The sequence below is a fragment of the Anguilla anguilla genome, chromosome 9, assembly GCF_013347855.1.
Source record: "Anguilla anguilla isolate fAngAng1 chromosome 9, fAngAng1.pri, whole genome shotgun sequence".
Classification (NCBI taxonomy): domain Eukaryota; kingdom Metazoa; phylum Chordata; class Actinopteri; order Anguilliformes; family Anguillidae; genus Anguilla; species Anguilla anguilla.
Window position 1 is genome coordinate 51,975,560 of NC_049209.1, and position 14,528 is coordinate 51,990,087.

Sequence of the window (14,528 nt, forward strand, 5' to 3'; positions counted from 1 at the left end):
GGGAACAGGAGGCAGAAAAATGTGATCATTTTCCCAGAAGCAGCTATTTTTACAGGGAATGTAACTCCTTCGCAGAAGGATTTTAGAAAGCTGGGCTTCTTCTGTTCTTTTTTGTTATATTAATATCTTCTAGTTTGAATGATCTTAGTCCTGTTCGATAATGCTTTTATATCTCCTTGAGTGATGCCCTTATTCTTCTCTTTGAAAAATCTCTCGGCAATTCAAGTATGAAATGCACTTTATTATTATGCATTATTATTATTATTATTATTAGTAGTAGTTGTACTATTGTATTGTATTGTATTATATATTATTATTCGTATTATTATTTTTCATCAAAAATAACAAAATAATAATTTTAACATCTATTAGTATGAGGTTTACTAGTTTTCAATTATATATTTGATCTACATTCTGGTGGATTAATTGCACCCATTACATTGAGTCTATCAGGAGAGATTGCACTCTAACGAGAGATTCTGTCTAACGTTGCAAATGACGGGACTCCATGACCAAAATAACAAAGGTGGAGAAAACATAATCAGTATTCCGAGTCGTTTGATTTAAAAAGAACTATCTGATTACATAAGGATTCTATTCCCAGCAGAATTCTACATTCACGCAGAACCAGCAGGAATGGACTGCCTCTGCTTTATGACATCACTTCCCTTCCGTAATATTCCGGGGGTGTAATATTGCAGTCTGTCAATCGGCCATCATATCGGTCATAAATTGTGAAGATGTATAAACTCACCGGCTGGCGATTCATCTTCAGAACGTTCACAGCCAGGGTCGCTGCTATGAATTCACAGCCCAGGGACATAATATTTATATGAAGGGCCCCCCTCAATATATTCAGTAACAAATTAAAAACATATCCCGTATCCTGGGTTCAACCCATGCACTTGTGTGTGTGCGTGTGCGTGTGTGTGCGTTTGTGTGTGTGTGTGTGCGCATGAGACAATTAACGTTTTTGTGGTGAGAAGTTGCTAAAAAGTCATCTAGTGAAAACCTGCCTACTTTTGGCTGAAAAGTGAAAGTTTTCTAGACGACTAGGAGGTTGCCAGGCTATATCCAGGTAAAGCCTCGGTAAGATTTGGGTTAACCTAGTCTGACCCTGAGCTGAGGAGATGTTTCTGTACGCTTCAGAATTCATCTCGCTACTGCCACAAGCAGTCACATCATCAATAAAGACATGAGAGCCAGCTCCAGTGGCAGCCATACAGGCCTAAGCCATAACACTGCCATACTCCACCGTGTTTCACAGATTAGGGGATGTGATTTGGACCTTGAGCAGTTACTTTCTCTCTCCACACCTTCTCCACATAGAATCAACTCCGGTCATTTTGCTTTAGCTTTCTTGTGCAACAACACACAGCTGGCCAAGAAGCAGCTGAGCATCACACTGTCCGATTACTTTTGGTCCCTCAAAATGGGGTCGCTACGTATAAAAAGGATTTTTATACATGGTTCACCTGATATGGCTGTAGTCACCTGCAAATTAAAACTGAAAGTACTTTACCCTCATGTTCATGTGCTGGAGCACAAAGCCAAAAAAAAGAAAAGAAATTGTGACACTGTCCAAATACTTACAGACTTACTTCACAGTATATGTGTGCGTGTGCGTGTGTGTGTGTGTGTGTGTACATGTGTGTGAACGGTATGCGTTTACAAGACATTTTTATGCATTCCTAGGTGTACATGTGGTGTGTGTGTGTGTACAGTACACTGGCTATATCATAACTCTCCATATAGACTCCATATAAGGAGTCTTTCGATTCCAGAAGCCATCAGATTTTCTCATTACCGCCGGGCACAAAGTTCATGTGTGGCAGTATTTATATCAGCCTGTAAGACCCCTTGGGCCGGTCCCCGTGTGTCCCACAAATCAGACGTCCGTTCCACCCGGTCAGCCACGGCTTGGAGATTAAGTGCCTTGGGGGGGGTGTGTGGGTGCGATGGGGGGGGAGGGGGGGGGGGGCGGGCTGCTCCCCGCCGCACAGGAAGTGTCCTTGCGGAGACTGATGCTCGGGTCGGGGCTAACGTCCTCTCGAGGATTCAATTATTAACGCCACGGCAACGAGCCGTCCGTGGCGGGGAACCGGGGTGGGTGGAGGGCGGGGGGGCGGCGAGGTGGGGTAGGGGGACGGGGGAACGGGGGGGGGCGGCGGGAGGAGCCTCCATCCGTCGACATTCCGGCACGTTCCGCTCATTATGGGGCACGGGGGAAGGTCGTTACCCTCTGCCACAGCCAGCGGGCCTGAGGGTGCTGAGGGTGGGGGGTGGGGGGTGGGGCTCTAAATCAAACAGCGGGTCGGGACCCACTGCTGGGCTGGGAGGGGGGTTGAGGTGGGTCGTGAGAGACTGTATCTTGCACGTAATGGAACTACTATACACACACACACACACACACACACTCACAGACACACACACACACACACACACACAGACACACACACACACACACACACACACACACAGACACACACACACACACACACACACACACGCACACACATTAAAAACTCTTTTACATGATATAACTGGGTAATTGTATACGCATTATAATAACTACATGTAATAACATTTCAGTATAATAATTATATTACTCAAATGAAACATATTTCAAATTTAAATGCACATTAGTATTAATGCATTTTTTTGGAAATGTTAAAATTCATTTAATTACATATTTGGACATGCTAGGCTACATTTACGTAAGGAGTGAGGTCATAGCATAGCACTTGCTACATTAATTGGACTGCTGACTCGGAAAACAATTTTTTTTAAATGATCTCTCAAAAAGACATGCAGAGAATATACCATGACCAGATGTCACATGTTCCCAAAACTTTGGCTTTTGCCTGGATAAAAACAATAAAATAAAATTAAAAGTATTTATCATGGAGGTCTTTGACTCAAATCAAATCAAATCAGTTTTATTTTATAATGTGCTTTTTTTTTACAGAGAACTATCACAAAGATGAATCATAGAGCGATGGAAGGATGATTTATAGGGGAACAAAAAACCTCCAATAAGCGAGCGAGCGAGCAAGGTCAAAAAAATCCCTCAGTGGGAAAAAAAATGCTCAAACAGCGGTGTGAAAAAATTCCTTGATTGGGGGGGGGGGGCGGGGAGAGCTCGCGCTCCGCCGGTCAGCCCCCGGAGTGCGTTTTGAGGAGGTGGGGGGGGGGAAACGGCATTAATATTGATTGCTATCGATCGGTCTCCGCGGCTCGCTCTCGCCCCCGCTCGGCCTGTGCCGTTCGGCGAAGTGTGCCCGCTCTCGCCCCCGCTCGGCCCGTGCCGTTCGGCGAAGTGTGCCGCGTCATTAGGGGGCGGAGATCAATAACCGGCTCTGAGGACGTGCCGGAGGGTCGTACTCCGCCCCAAAGCTCGTTCGCTCCGAGGACGTTCCGAGCCATCGACAGCACGTCCTACACCGCGTTAACTACGCTCCCCGCCCCGCCCCGCTCCGCTCTGCCCTGCTCGTGATCACCGAGGGCTTCGGGCTCGGCCCGTCGAGTTCACAGTTTAAAATGGAGGGCACTTTTGGACTCGGCCTGTTGACTTTGCGATATATAATTTTACGGATCTCGGGGACGCCTTTGCATTTTGGTGTGACTTGCACAAGACTTAGAAACAAACAAACAAACATGAGAACTTCAAATGGACCGTTTTGAAGCTACCGTCAAGTCACTGCGATACTAATAGAGTTTGCCGGCTCTTACAGTGAGTCCAGTCTGCCGAATGAACAAATTGCTCGTAGCACTATTTTCTGTGTTTCCGTTGGCTTGTAGCTTGTGCCGCCAGTACAGCTGCTGTGATTGGTTGCCTGCAGCGTCCATCTGTTGTCGTGGGTACTTCCACATGCCTACTGTAGCTGTTGTACAGTACCGATGGTAAAGCTTTAGAGTTATTATAAAAATAAATAAATAAATAAATAAACCATGCTCTGAGTTAATCCCGAAATAAATAAAATAAATAATGGCTTTCCGGTCTTTTGGGACACTGTACAGTGTTTGAAAGGACTCTGGTTATTGTACCTTAGTTATATATAGACAGAGTGAAAAAATGAAAGTACGCGCTGAAATTAGCGAGGGACTGATAAGACGAGTAATAGCATTGGCGCGGCGCCCTGTGTGTCGGTCACATTTACTGAGGCTCTCGGCCCTCTGCAGTCCGTGGCGTATCCCAGCAGGCTTAGCGGCTGGGGGGCTGTCGGAGGAGATCAGGCCTGAGACCCCCAGGGCACAGTATCTTGGAACAGGAACAGAACGGGAAGTGCAGAAACTCAACGTGTCGTCGGTCCTTCCTGTGCCATGTGACCTCCAAGGACGTGTATATTACTGTTCGACGGTGAGGAAAGAGAGATGGAGAAAGAGAGAAAGGTGAGAGAGAGAGAAGAAAGGAGAGAGAAAGTGAAGGAGAGAGAGATAGGGAGAGAAAGAGACAGAGAGAGGGGGGAAAAAGATTTATTTTCACTGACATTTGAACTCTTTTTCATTAAAGATTTATCCGGCAATGAATAGCCCTCAATTAGCGGGTGGTCTCATAAATTACGTTAATGGCCCTACAAGGGAGAGTAATGGGGTGGGGGAGGGTTATTTTTACACGAGACGGACATTGTGCTCGGGCAGACTGCGTATCATGTAAGAGAGATAATTGATTGGGAGCGAGAGAGTGAGAAGAAAAAAAAAGAGAGAGTGAGAGTGAGAAAAAAGAAAAAAATATACGTTAGGATATGAAGTGAGCTGATGTCATCTGCATCAAAGTGAATTTTTACAAATAAGGATAAACGAAAGGGGTGATGGCCCCAGGGTTTAGTGTGACAGCAATACTGCAGTACTGGAGGTCTCCAGAGGGGGCGCTGATAACAGCAGGCAGCAGGTGTGGATGCTGCCTGACCACTTACAATCAGAAAGTCCTTGTGCCTTCTTTGCTCAAGTATCTGTCCCACCTTCCTTCCCATAGATTGACCTCCAACTGTTCACCACTGCCCCAACACCCCAACTCCCCACCCTCCCCCTCCCCACCCCCTGGTAAACCAACCCATAGTCCGTCTCAGGTTCCAGAAATGGCCGACACCCTCACGGTCAAGCCCAGTTCACGCGTAATCAACCCTGGGCCCCATCAAAAGTGAGCAATAAAGAAAGCCTGCTTCCTTCACCAGAACACACAGAACCATTCATAAGAACCTGTCATCATCATCTTCTTCTTCTTCTTTTCTTCCTCCTCCTCCTCCTCCTCTTTTTTTTCTTCAGACTCTCTCTCTTTCTCGGGTCCATTCCGGGTGGCTCAGACTCTCGGCAGACTGAAACAGTGCCTGGCAGGGTATCAGACGATGACGCAGGCAGTGGGATATAGAATATGCCCGGAGTACTTTGCGCAGTCTGCCTGATTTTTGATATTGGCTGCATTATGTATGGCTCTGTCATCTGATAAGCCCTGGATCAATATCTCCAGGTGCCTTTTTTTTTGGGATGTGGTCATTTTGGGGAAATGAAATTGTTCCATCTCTCCTTCCCTCTCTCTCTCTCTCTCTCTCTCTCTCTCTCTCCACCCCTCTCATTCTCTCTCTCTTTTTCCTTCTGTTTTTATGTGGTAATTTTTCTTCTTCTCTTTCTACCCCCTTCCCTCCCTTTGCTTCTTCTCTCTCTCCTCTCTCCCCCCTTCCTCTCTCTCTCTCTGTCTCTCTCTCTCCCCTTTCTCCTTCTTCTGTCTCTCTCTCTCCCCTCTCCCCCCTCTCTCTCTCCCCTTTCTGCTTCTCTGTCTCTCTCCTCTTTCTCTCCTCTCTCCCTCTCTCTCTCCTCTCTCTCTCCCCTTTCTCCTTCTCTCTCTCTCCCCCTCTCCCCCCTCTCTCGCTCTCTGTCTCTCTCTCTCCCCTTTCTCCTTCTCTCTCTCTCCCCCCCCCCCCTCCTCGCGCACCGCGTTAGCTTCTCCCGCTCGCTCCAGCGCCCAGCTCAGGCGCGACCTTGACTTCCTCTGGACGACCTCCGGGCTCCCGTGACGGACACCCCAGCACAGCACGCCCTGTCCGTCACTCTGACAGCCTGCTGAGTCGCGCACTTCAGCCAGAGAGCATTTCACAGCTATTCTGACAGCCAGGAAACACCCCGCCCCCCTCACCCCCCCCCCCCCCACCCCCAGTCCTGCAGAACCCGTTTTACAAACATGGGCACCCCAGGTCCCCCACGGCTCAGGGCCCTAAAAGTGGCACACCGTTCCAAGCGGGACAAGAGCCAGTTTAGGAGGGTCTGCTGCCACCTTCTATTCCTATTCTATTTCCATTTCTATTCTATTTGTTTTTATTTTATTTTATTTCACATTTTCCACCCTTGACCTGCAAAGTTCTAATCTTCATCTTGCTGACGTATGACCACAGCGTTGCCTTTGTGGTGATATTTGCACGATATTAATGTGTGAATTATGTGTTTGTGGGGTGAAAAGGTCACCACTGTATGGCTGTGTTATTTTGCAGGTTATTGAGTTTCTTTAGATTTTAATAATTTAGAAACCCCTCTCTCTCGCTCTCTCTCTCCCCGTGCCCCCGTCCCCAGAGACCTTCTGGAACATTCTTACACAGCCCGTAAATCAACACTCAGACCTGATCGGTGACGAGACTCAGAGAAACTGAAAGCGACAGTGATCAGATTTACAGACGCACACACATACATGCAAGCACACACACATACAGTACACACACTATTACAACCCCTGTCTGTTTACATTTGTCTCTGTCACGTGTGTGTGTGTGTGTGTTTTGGCTTTCCGTTTTTTCGTCGGATTAGCCGTTTCTGTCTTTGGTTACTCGGCTTGAAAAAGCCACAGTTTGTCCCCTACCCATGAAGACTAGCTCTTCAAATGTGTTGTGGATGTGTAGTGTATAGCGATTGCATCGTTTCGACTTCTCGTATTCGACCCTATTTTTGTTTGATTCCGTCCAGCTGTTCCGGTTTCTATGACCACTGATTCATTCCCTTTCGACTCCCCTCGATTCTTGCCTTATCCCTTTTAGTTTGTTTGTCCGGTTATTTTATATTTCCGACCATTCACACTTGTATTCAATTCCGATTCTCGTCGAGCCCGTCTGCTCTGTTCGCTGATTGGATTTTGTGTTTGACCATACACTCGTTCTCGACCTTGAGTCTCGTTTTGCACACACACACACACTCACACACACGCACACACGCACACACAGAGTCACACACACACACACACCCACACACAGTCTCGCACACACACACACACACACAGACACAGACACACAGACACACAGACACACTCACACACATGCCCAGGCTGAAGTGGGTGAAAGCTCTCTTGCTGACTCATGTATGATTCTTTCCTGTCGAAGCCAGAAAGCCCTGCAGCCTAATGGGGGAGGACAGTGCCATCACCGATTTGCCCTCTGTGTGGAGGCAGCTCCCCCCATCTGATGTGAAGTGCATGGAGTCCTAATGCTCCTGCCCCTCAGCTACTCACACCGAGTAAGGAATGTGCGTGTGTGTGTGTGTGTGTGTGTGTGTGTGCGTGTGTGTGTGAGTGTGCACGTGTGCCTCTATATGAACACATGTATGATGTATTGTTTGTGTGTGAGTGAAGTCTTTTGAAAGTCATATTTTACAGATCAAGATCAACCTTTGCTGCTTAGGCCCCTAATTAATCAACCATGGGAGACAGGACCAGCAAAAATGGGGCATATTAAGAATGGGAGACTGACGACCTCTGGTGGTCGTCAGCCGGAACTGGGACAACTACAATTTGATAACGCTTATATTTTTTTGCATTTCTCAATTGAAAATGTTTTAGTTCACTCGAATGAACCAAACAATTTTCAACTGTGAGAACCTTTAAAATACATAGGTGTAATAAACTTAAATAGCCTTTTAGGTTCATCCAGTAAAACATGTCTTTCAGGCCTTGGATATTTATCTTATACTGATTCACAGTCAGTGAACACTGATCAGATTTAGTGCATCCAAACTCACTGAGGTCAAGTCAAACAAATGAACACATGTAGTGAAAATAGGACAGCAGCCTGATGTGATGTCATCTTTTCTCATTTGACTGTATCTAACAGTGTTTACACATTTAAACGGTCCTGCTTAGGGTTGCCATCAGTCCCACATTAACTTGGGGCATCCTGTATTTCCACAAAAAACCTAAATCTAAATCCGGGTGCTGTATAATTACCCTGCCATGCTAATATGATGTAATTTCATAAATAACCATGGTGATAGGATTAAATAAATTACCATAACCCCCACAGCCCCGGCAAAAGAATGTTGGCAGCCCCGGTCCTGCTGTATATTAAAAAAAGAACAATAAACGCTGCAAATATTATCAATTGTTATTTTTTTGCCAATGGAGTCTCTAGTAGAACATTTTCGCTATATATTCTGTTGGAAGGAACACGGGTTAATGCAGCCCTTGTACTAGTCACGCCTTCATGTTTGTCACAAAGGGTAACGATTCCATTGACCTTAATTATGGGGACCAACATCACGACATCGCAATTAGGCAGTAAAATGTAAATGAGGACATAAATTAGAGCGCATTTTAGCCTGCCCACGCATGGAAGCGTCCTCTGGTTTAACTGTGCCGGTACAGAACGAAACTCGATTATTACATTACAGGCATTTGGCAGACGACTGCCAAACGACTTTTCAAACGACGACTGAAGACCCACCTCTTCAGGCTGCACCTCTCCCCATCCCTCCCTTCCCCCCTGTAAATGACTAAAACTTAGGGTTGTAACTAGGCAGCTGTTTCATAGGTGACTTAGTCGATGCGCCTGTCTTAACGACTAATTGTATTTTTATTTATTTTTATTTTTCCATAGATTGCGTTGTTGCCGTTCTCGTTGTTAGTGTTAATCAGTTTAACCATCAGGGTCCAAGTTGAACTATGCGGTTGTTCCCTGTACTTGGACCGGTACTTCTCTCTAGGGCAGTGGTTCTTAACCTGGGTTCGGTCGAACCCTAGGGGTTCGGTGAGTCGGTCTCAGGGGTTCGGTGGAGCCTCCGCCGCAGAGGTCCACCCCTCAGTCTAGTCTGCAGTCATATTTTATTTTTTACTAAAGAAGGGTTCGGTGAATGAGCATATGAAACTGGTGGGGTTCGGTGCCTCCAACAAGGTTAAGAACCACTGCTCTAGGGTTTTCGTCATACTTGTTCCTGGTTATGGTTATACACTTTGTTGTACGTCGCTCTGGATAAGAGCGTCTGCCAAATGCCTGTAATGTAATGTATTAGGTTACAAAGTTAGCTTAATAGCAAAAACAACACTGTGCTTTGTAAGAAAATATTACGATTGTCCACAGAACATTAATGAACATCGGCGGGCTACATAAAAACGGCATTGTGCACATTCATATTCGTATTGTCTGATTCGCAAGCCCTACTGTGACAGGGATATAGACATTTTTCATGCATGCAACAGAATAAACAGTCTAAAGCAAAACGCGAAGCAAACAAATAAATGCATGAATAAATAACCTAAATTTACACATTTCCAAGCAAGGAAAGTGTGTCGATCTTGTACAGATGTTTTCTATCAACTGTGTTATGCTGACCCCCTGTGGTCATTTAGAGTTAAAACACAAATATAAAAATTAATTAATTAATCACCAGGGTGCATTCCAAAGTTTTATTTTTTCTCCCTTCCTTCTCCTCTCCAAGTATGGAAGTTTTCGAAAAAATACTTCTGCAAAGGATTTTTTTTTACCCATTCGGCTTTACATACTGTGAAAGGAGGCAAGGAAAGGAAGGAAGGAGCTATAAAATAAGCAGTACGAGTGCACCCCAAACCAGGTCAGGTGAGTTAGTTGCGTAATAAATCACTTAAAGTAAATTGCCTTGCTTCCTGATCGACCTGAGGATCTGCCTCTCCCCACCTGCCAAGTCTGTAACTGACGCAACTTCAAACCGACACTTGAAAGAGCAAGGACGTTCCATTTGCTTAATGCACGTCTCCTCGATTTCTTCATCCACGCATCCTTTTCGTGCTTCCTTTCCTCGCGTCCTCCAACAGGTGGGGCTAGGAGCAAGGAAAGGATGCAAGAAGAAGAAGCAAGGCGGTAATAAAAAAGATAAGCGATTGGACTGAGCACTCGTTGACAGCACCTGAATCCAGACATCAATTTCACTCATTTTTGACCCGTTTGGCCTCCTATACTTGGAAAGGACACAAGGAAAGGAAGCAAGGAAGTAAAAAATAAATAAATAGGCGATTGGAATGCACCCCCATACTGAGCTGCTCGGGTGCTGGGTGAAGAGTCAGTAGCAAATTCCTGAAGTCTGTTTTCTGTCTCGCTGGATGGGTTCTGCTGACCTGGACAGGAAACAGGAAATGATCCTCTGTTTCACAAGCAGCGGCAGGCATGGGGGGGGGGAAGCAAAGCGGACGTCGGGGCCAAGTAAAGCAGAGCAGGGAGGAACTGAAAGCCACGGGCGAACGGCGTGACATGCGGGGGGGGGGGGGGCGGGGGGGGAATTGTGGGGGCGTCCCCTCCCGCCGAGACAGAATACCCTGACAGCAGCCAATACCGGACAGGGTCGCTGGCCCCGATTCAGGCTGCGTTCCAAACTGTATGCTTGCGTTCCGTGTTCTCATCTTCCTGTAAGAACACGCCTCCAGGTACACGTACAAGACTACACTTTTCGGGTGTAAGAACGCTTAACATCCGTTCGATTTGAAACGTACTTGTACTTTGACGTCGCCACGGTACTGACCTCTGACCTTGGCAAGAAACACGCCGACACCACAAAAAGCAAATAAATAATCAAGTAAATAAAATATACTTGTGCCCAAAATCCTCCCGCCTTCTGTCGTCCATTTTCTGGCTCAAAAAAATTCTCATTTGCCCTCAAATACAAAGCAGGAAACGCAATGGCTACTGGGAAGGAAAGGCATGGAAAAGCCTGCTTCGAAGCGCACTTTGTTATTTAGTCCTCCCAAGGGAACGTTTGTGGTAAAACCTCGCATTCTTGCCTTGTCGCGTCCTTGAGTTTGGAACGACCGTTTTCACTTCCGCACCTGCCCTGTGTTCTCGACCTTCCAACGCAAGTTTGGAACACAGCCGCGTGTCGGAGGGGGTTTTCAGCTGCCTGTCTTGGGGCGGAAAAAAAAAACGAAATACCAAAACCAGAGGGCGGCCCCAGAAAAATCCAATGTTCTAATATATATATATTCTTTTTCGGGCACCTGTCAGTCAGCGCCTTTGGAATTGTCCTACCTTTCCCCACAATTACTGCACCCCCAGCCTGGGCAATTTGACTGCTGGAAGAAGAATCAGAAATGTATTGGAATTATTCAAATGCACCATAATTGTCTTGTTGTTTGCCGTTCCCCTGTCACCAGTCCTGTATTGTGTTGATGCGCTGTCACTTCTGGGTAGCGCTGTCGCCTCACAGCAAGTAGGTCCTGGGTTCTAATCTGGCCGAATCCTTTCTGTGTGGAGTTTGCATGTTCTTCCTGTGTCCGTGTGGGTTTCCAAAAGTAAACAACTGTGCCTGTTTTAAGAAGGTATAGATGTGGCATACGTGCACATCTTTATTTACACTTCGCTTTATACTGTAGATGGAACATGGAAAATTCCTGACCTCTCAATGCAACATTTTTTTTTTTAAATAGACATGCGTCCCACCGGAAAAAGTTCTTGAAGAAGCCTGATGTACAGGATCAAGGAGAATTGTTGTCTTATCCTGAATTGTATATTTATATAGTATAGCACAGCTGTTAGGGGTTGCCGGTTCAGATCCCTGACGGGGCACTACCACTGCGAAGTAAAACACAGACAGCACTCTCTAGAAATGCTGATAATTAATAAATGTATGAAGCACATACAGCACAGATGCTTGGAAAACAGCTTCCTTCAATGTGCTAAACGCACACACAAAAAACAGAAGAGGCTTTTCTGTTCTATTTTTTTGGGGGGGGGGGAGTTTCTAGAACAGTAAATAGGTTTTGAGTTGAGCACATTTCCTTCGCTGTTGATTCTTCAGCACCAACGTTGTATCCGTGGAAAATCCACTAAATGTGAATTTCTAGTTAAACACCCCCAGGCGTACATTTACAGCGCTGTGTCGTCATGAAGGTGTTTTCCATGTAAATGTGTTACAGTGACCATGTGACTTCTCAGAAAATTAAAGGCTGTTAAAATAATAGTTTAAAAAAATTCCCGGCATGTGTGTCCATGCCATTAGCTCTGGACTAATGGGCCTCCCGGATCTTCCCAGACGGAGCTGAAAAGTTCTGGTCTCACTTTCCATATGAGCAAGCATTTGTCTGTTTTTTTTAACACCGTTTATCGACGGAAAACACAATCCTTCGGGATCTCCCCTTCGGCCGCTTTCAACATCCAGCTGCCACATGAGAACCACGTGTCTAACATATTTTAGACTTAATGTTTTACTCTTTAGCAGATGTGTGCTTGAGCTGGGAGTTCACTGGCAGGAGGAGGTGAATTTTGCTGGCCAGGATCTCATTGGCACGTTCAGTGAAGACCATGACGACATTTACCAAAATGTACTTTTTTTTTTATTTTTAGTACAATGACTGGTCGTTCCCCCCCCTTTTGTAAAAAGAAAAATGAGAGGACCCACACAAAGGCTATCTCTTGGGGAAGGTTTAATTCAGTCCACATTACGAGCTTGAGCTTTTTAGTTTCTGTTCAGTCCTTCTGTAATGCAACCCATTTTCAATAAAACTGTTGCAGAAATGGAAAGTCCAGGGGTCAGAAAGTAAAAGTTTTGGTATGTGTTTCTTCCACCTGTGAGGAGGACTTTCACTTTCTGGACCTCTGTCTGTTAAGTGTTCTACAGCAGGGCTGCCCAGTCCTATTCCTGAAGATCTACTATCCTGTAGGTTTTCACTTCAACCCTAACAAAGCATGCCTCATTTAACAGCGAGAGATCTTGTTCAGCTACTAATTAGTACAATCAGGTGTGCCAAATTAGCATTGAAAATCTACAAGATTCACAGGAACAGAATTGGGCAGCACTGTTCTACAGTAAGATGTGGAAAATAGGGTGTTTCAAAGATTAACAAGTTAAAGCGGTGCTGTGGTGTGGGGATGGCTGGTTTAAGCTGCCACACCTGCCCTGGGTCAAGCTAATTAGACCTGGCCAATTGGATAATTGGTTAAGAATTAGATAATTGGCCAGGCTAATTGGACCCAGGAACAGGAGTGGCTGCACCTGTGCGTAGTGAGGTAATCACTGCGCACAGGTTAAATCTGCCATCCCCACCCACACAGGGAAGCTCTCTGTCATGACAGGGTTTAAGATCTGCTCATTTGGCTGTACCATCTTGCCAAACCCTCGTAAAATAAATCTGGACTGTTGGAACATCATCTCCCTGTGTCTCTGTGCTGGAGGGCCCCAAGGAAAGCCACTTCGGTGGCCTGTGGCAGGCGTGTTTGCCACAGGTGCATTAATACACAAGGTATTCTATTGTATTCAGTTCTGTGAAAAAATCAATCGGCATAATGCAGTCAATTAACATGTGTTCCAACATTTGTCTTAAAAACAAAAGCAAGCGTTTGTTCTTTGTTCTTCACAAACTCAGGCTAGTGAGTTCGGCAGTGATAAATATGAAAAACTGATTGTGCAAAAGGAAAAAAAAATCAGCACTTGCATTTATTTGTTAAAGGTTTAGGGAAATGAGTCAAAGTCAGTGTTTGTGAATCTACATTCTCCATCAGTTGTCACGGTTACGTTGAGCTGTCAAAAAAACAAAAAACTGAAATTTACAGAATTTGTATTTAAGAAGTTGTAGAGAAAAAGGGCCTGGGTTTGAATCCTAGCATGGGGCCTTTCTGTGTGGAGTTTGCATGTTCTCCCCTCCGTGGGTTTCCTCCAGGTATTCCGGTTTTCTCCCACAGTCCAAGGACATGCAGGTTAGGCTAATTGCCCCTAAGTATGAGTGCATGAGTGAATGGTGTGTGTGCCCTGCGATGGACTGGAAAATCAGGATGTATTACTGCCTCTCGCCCAATGCATGTTAGGATAGGCTCCAGCACCTCCTGATAAGGGATGGATGGATGGATGGATGGATGGATGGATGGAAGGAAGTACAGAAAAAGCAACATTCTGGAAAAAAATATTCAGAAAAACAGCAACAATTAAAAAGCTGGACAAGTTTTATTATTGTCTGTGAAAAGGCAAACACACCTGTCTCAACACCTAAATGACTTCTGCCTCCTAGCTCTTTAACCCTATAAATGTACCAGGGAATGCTGCCACCCCCACCCAGAAAAGGACAGAAATGCTGAAATGGTCTGACCAACAGACTCTGTACACAGTGGCGTTATTTTAGCATAGTCATTCAACAAAGATGTTCAAATGATTTTTAAAGCAAGATGTTAATGTTAAAAGCAGCTGAACAGCTGCCAGGAAGTTCATGATGCAGGGCCGGCCCTAGGAATTTGGTGGCCCTAAACAAATCTGTTCGAGCCGAAGGCGGGAAGGGGGGGGGGGGTGTGTGGTGTGGGGGGGTTTGGGTGCGCTGTTGGATTCTGTCG